Genomic DNA, 6,000 nt, shown 5'->3' on the forward strand with positions numbered 1-6,000 from the left:
CATCCTCTAACTTGCAAGATCATGTGTTGAATCATAATCTAGCAAGCTCCTTATGATGATCACCATCCAAATCTCAAGTAAACAACAAGCAACTATCATTCATACACTAAACAACACTATTTCATCAAGATTTCATCATATGTAAGCTTTATGTTAGAGTTGCATGCTTATGTCTTTTAGTGTTCATCAAGATAATCAAAGTATTTCATCTTTTAACCACTCAAAATTAGAAGTAACAAAGGTTATGCGGGTCTTACTACTAGCTCTAAGCTAGGGAAGAACACTTGAAGATGGTGATGACAAAAGTGATGGATAAAAGCAATTGATGAAGGTACTTCAAGATCCACAAGCACCAAACCTTCTAATCTTGCTTCTTACACCTTGTGAGGAGCTTGGAATGGATGAACTTGAAACGAAAATGGTGGTGGTGTGGAGAGGGGTGTTCGGCTGAGAATGGTAGAGAGGAGAAGGAGAGTGAAGGTGTTGAGAAGTGTAGGTGATTATGTTCTACTTATAATCACATAATTCTATTGTCCAATGGTTCTAATATCTCAAATAGTACATACAAGATCAAAGCATATCCAAGTAAGATTAAGGGGATATTTAGAGATCTTTGAGGAGATTATGGTGGGGGTCACCATGTAACCGTCCCAAGGGGGGGGGGGTAATTAGTTGGGTCTCAAATATTAGTTAAGTGTCTAGGTTAGATTTCAAGTGTATAGTTTAGGTGTTATGCATAAGGTATGCTATATAGTGTGTTAAGGTGTTCGGGGATCATAACTAGCCAAGAAATAATAAAACAATGCTTCTAGCAATATTTTGGTGTTTCAGGTAATGTCCGGTTGTTCGATTTGATATCGGTTCGTTAAAGTGTCAAGCTTTACCGTTTAGTGTTCTTTAAGTACCCTTTTGTGACACTTTCAATTCCCGACAGTTAGGAAAGCATACAGGACCATTTTGCCATATTTTTGCATGATACTAGCTCTTTTAAATGCTGAATTTTGCTGAAATGTGCTGAATTCTGCACTTTATATGGGTTTTAGGCACTTTCCGGCACTTAAACTATCACCTAGTGACGCAGTTTTATGGTCTTTACTTCCCTACACTCCATACTAGTGTAGAACTTGGTCTCCAGCTCATATTGGGTCTCAAAACACTGTCTGTCTATGTACTGAACATCGTCAACATTTTTCTGAGTTATCCGCTAACTGTGCTAACTGTGCTTTGTGCATCGTTTATGTCACTAAAGTTTGTATGTAAAATGATGTGACAGTATGTAATATGTGATGCACATGTAAGTATGATGCAGTAATCAGAAAGCAGTTAATAGTTATTCAGCACAGTCATTAAGCACTAATCACGATTAATTAATTGTACGGATACCTGGATTTATGAGGGTTGTCACATTCTCCCCTTGTTAAGAAAATTTCGTCCCAAAATTTTAGTTCTACTACTAGATGCAGGGGAGTTGGGGAACAAATGTGGGTATTTTGCTTTCATGTGATCTTAACGCTCCCAAGTGAATTCTGGGCCGTATCGTGCGTTCCAACGAACCTTGACGAGTTTAACACTACTCCGTCGCGTCTTGTTAACCTTCCAATCAGTAACCACAACAGGTTCTTCAGTAAAGTGGAGTGCGTCGTCAATATGAACTTCGTCGGCAGGAATGATAATTGTTTCTTGAGTTGGACTCTTATTTCAGATTAGATACATGAAATGTATCATGAACGCCATTAAGTTCTGCGGGTAGATCCAACTTGTAAGCTACAAGACCAATCCTTTCCAGGATTTTGAATGGTCCAATGTATCTTGGGTTCAACTTCCCATGCTTCCCAAAGCGTGCTACACCATTCCAGGGTGAAACCTTTAACAAAACCATATTTCCTACCTCAAACTCTAGAGGTTTCCTTCTTCGGTCCGCATAACTCTTTTGTCGATCACGAGCCGCCTTGATGCGCTCTCGGATCTGTATAATCTTGTCTGTCATCTCTTGAACCAATTCAGGACCAACAAGCTGTCTATCACCCGCGTCTGCCCAGCATAACGGTGATCGACACTCGCGTCCATAGAGAGCTTCGAACGGTGAGGCTTGAATGCTTGCATGATAACTGTTGTTGTATGAAAATTCAGCCAATGGTAGGTGAGTGTCCCAACTTCCACCTAATCCATTACGCAAGCTCGCAGCATGTCTTCTAGCGTTTGAATCATTCGTTCGCTCTGGCCGTCAGTCTGTGGGTGAAAAGTCGTGCTATAACCTTCTGTCGCTGCATCAGCACGCAGCCTAAACCTTGACGCGAAGCGTCGCAATATACAACGAAGTCGTCAGTGCCTTCGGGTAGAGACAAAATCGGTGCATCGCAAAGCTTGTTTTTCAACAACTGAAATGCTTCTTCTTGCTTGTCTCCCCATTCATACCTCTTGTCTTTTTGAGTGAGGGAGGTCAATCGTTGAGCGATTTATGAAAAATCCTCAATAAACCTGCGATAATATCCTACCAAACCTAGGAACCGTCGAATCTCGGTTGGTGTCTTCGGAGTCTCCCAATTCTTGATTGCCTCGATCTTTGTAGGATCCACATGAATTCCATTTCCATTAACCACGTGACCAAGGAACTGAACTTCACGCAGCTAGAACTCGCACTTCGAGAACTTCGCGTACAACTTCTCTTTCTTAAGCAGCTCTAAAATAGCTCTTAAATGTTGCTCATATTCTTCCTTTGTCTTCAAGTAGATCAAAATTTCGTCAATAAACACGATCACAAACTTATCGAGGTACGGCTTACAAACTCTATTCATCAAATCCATGAATATTGCTGGTGCGTTCGTCAGACCAAACGGCATAACCAGAAACTCATAGTGCCCATAGCGAGTCCTAAAGGCCGTCTTTGGAATACTTTCCTCTTGAATCCTCAACTGGTGATATTCTGATCGAAGATCGATCTTGGAGTAAAAACTTGAACCTTGTAGTTGATCGAACAGGTCATCAATCCTTGGCAAAGGATATCTATTCTTAATGGTCAACTTGTTAAGCTCTCGGTAGTCGATACACATGCGGAAACTACCATCTTTCTTCTTAACGAACAAAACTGGAGCTCCCCAAGGCGAGAAGCTTGGTCTGATAAATCCCTTATCCAATAGCTCCTGAAGTTGCGTTGACAGCTCTTGCATTTCTGAAGGCGCAAGTCGATAAGGTGCCTTGGCTACAGGCGTGGCGCCTTGAACTAAGTCAATGTGGAATTCGACTTGTCGCTGCGGTGGCAATCCTGGCAAGTCTTCGGGGAAGACCTCAGGATATTCCTTCACAACTGGGATATCTTCTATCTTTGGTTCAACGGCCTCTTTATCCATGATGTGTGCCAAGAAGGCGACACATCCTTTCTGTAAACACTTTCGAGCCTTCAAACAGCTAATGATCCTTAGGGGCGTATCGCGCTTCTCTCCATGTACCACAATTGTTTCTCCATTCACCATCAGAATGCGAATAACCTTCTCGTGACAAACGATCTTCGCGCGGTTACTTGACAACCAATCCATTCCGACTACCACGTCGAAGCTTCCCAACTCGACGGACAGAAGATCAAGCGTAAACTCGTGCTCTCCCAGTTCTATCACGCAACCTCTGATTACTTCATTTGCTTCTACTAGCTTCCCATTAGCTAGTTCTATCGAATATGGAATATCTAGCTTACTAGCTACCAACCCAAGTATTTTCTTAAACTCTAGCAATGCAAAACTATAATCGACACCAGTATCAAACAGTACAGATGCAAAGCGTTGATTGATAGGGAACGTACCAGTGACCACATTTGGATCTTGGCATGCTTCCCTCGCTCCGATGTTGAAAACCCTTCCTTGTGCTTGATTTAGCTTTGGGCACTCTCTCTTGAAATGCCCCACATCTCCACAATTAAAACAACCTGGTCCTCGACCATTACCATTTCCATTACCCTGATTGTTGTTTTGGTTGCGATTTTCACTCCCAGCTTGATTTCCAAAATTACCACGGTTTCCATTTCCACCATTTCCTCCTTGTGGGCGGTTTCCATACCCATTACCACCACGGTTGTTGTTCCCATTACCAAAACCTCTCTGACCACCACGACCTGTACCAACCCAACACGTCTCCTTCGAGTGACCAACTCTACCACAAGACTCTCATTTTCCAGCTCGGCATCGTCCATTGTGATGTAACTGACACGCATCACATTTGGGCAAGGTGCCCATATACCCTTTTCCCTTGTTTTGAACACTAGTTTTGTCTTCACTTGTGGGTTCACTTCTTTCTTTTTGCTAGCACTGCTGTACCCTTCTTAATGTTTGAGAACTTCCTTTTGTTGTCACTCGAGGACTCAACGTGAGTCTCCTTTTTCTTCTGGTCAGAAATCGAGAACTTGTTCAACCTGATAGCCTCTTCAGTCAGTGATATACTCAGATCAATAGCCTCGGTTATTGTGGCAGGCTTCGACGTTGTCACCATACTCATAATCTGAGGTTCCAACCCCGAAATAAAACGCTCAATGCGTTTGAATTCCGGATCAACCATATACGGCACACCGCGTGACAAGTCGTGAAATCTCTGCACATATTCAGCAATTTTCGGGCCGTCCATCTTGAGGTTCCAGAATTCAGTTTCCAACTTTTAGATTTCAGCTCTGGAGCAGTATTTCTTTCACATAAGCTCTTTCATTTCATCCCATGTCATGGCATAAGCAGCTTCTTCCCCCAAGGTCTGGACTTAAAGATTCCACCAGGAAAGCGCTCCGTCTAAGAACAATCCGGAGATATAGGTGACTTGGTGTTGTGGAGCACACTTGCTCATCATGATCACAGAATCAGTCTTCTCCGTTCATCTGAAAAAAGCTACAGCACCCCCGGTGTCGTCGAAATTCAAGGGCTTACAGTCTAAGAACTGTTTATAGGTGCAGCCTGTACAAGGAACATCATTCACATAAAGCATTAGCGATTGCACATGGAATATCCAAATGTAACGTAATGTTTCTTTAATGACTTAAACATTACCAAGGGGTGGGTTGCTTCCCGAGGTACCTCCGCTATGCTTGGAGCGTAAGGCCTCGTGTTGTGCTATCGCCCGTGAAATACGTTCTTGTAACTCGGCCTCAGTTGTAGGCAGTGTGTTGTCTCTTCAAGGTGGCATCTTCTATAAGAAGATTGTATAGGTCAGGTCTTATGCATATAAGTATGTAGTATGCGTATGTAATAACATTCATCAACACAAGTAAACACATAACATCCCATGTCATAACACAAACGAGTAATCCAACAACGTGTATAATGAGAATGTTGCGATTGAGCTTTCATATAACAATGACCACAATTACAGTTTTACAAGTTCATCAAATGTATCATATCCCAACAAAAAGGACTACAGGGTCACATCACCCTTGTCCAAAAATATACATCATACTACAATAATCAAAAGTCAATAAGTCAAAAGTGGTCTTCAAAAGCTGTGCAATCTGGGCTCAAAAGCTACACTCTCACCAAAAGTAAGCTACCTGCATAAAACCAAAAACTGCTATGCTGATGGAGGAGGAGGAGGAGGTGGAGGAACGAAACGCAACCTGTGCCAATGCGCTAAATCCTCCTCAAGTGCATGAACAATACGCAACAGATAGCTAATCTGCTGCTCCATAGTAAGAAAATGGACGTCAAAATTTGGGTATGGCAGAAGTGGAGCCAGTGGAGTCGCGAATGGTGACTGACAAGTGTAAGGTGGAGGACGCGGGATCCTCTCTAACTCCATGACTCCGCGACACAACAACTCCTGCTGGAGCTGTAACGACAAAAGCAAATCATCCCTGGTGTATCCAGCATAATGTGAAAGATGATATGGGTCAGAAACAGGCATCGTGTTGGGCAAAAACCAAATAAGTGGCTCGCCCGAGGGTGCAGAAACAAAAGGAGCAGTGTGTGTAAACTGCGGCATGAAAGGATCGGCTGCTGACACAGAAGGTATATGACTGGGCTGCTGATTCGATGG

The sequence above is a fragment of the Helianthus annuus genome, chromosome 17 (genome assembly GCF_002127325.2).
Source record: "Helianthus annuus cultivar XRQ/B chromosome 17, HanXRQr2.0-SUNRISE, whole genome shotgun sequence".
Taxonomy (NCBI): domain Eukaryota; kingdom Viridiplantae; phylum Streptophyta; class Magnoliopsida; order Asterales; family Asteraceae; genus Helianthus; species Helianthus annuus.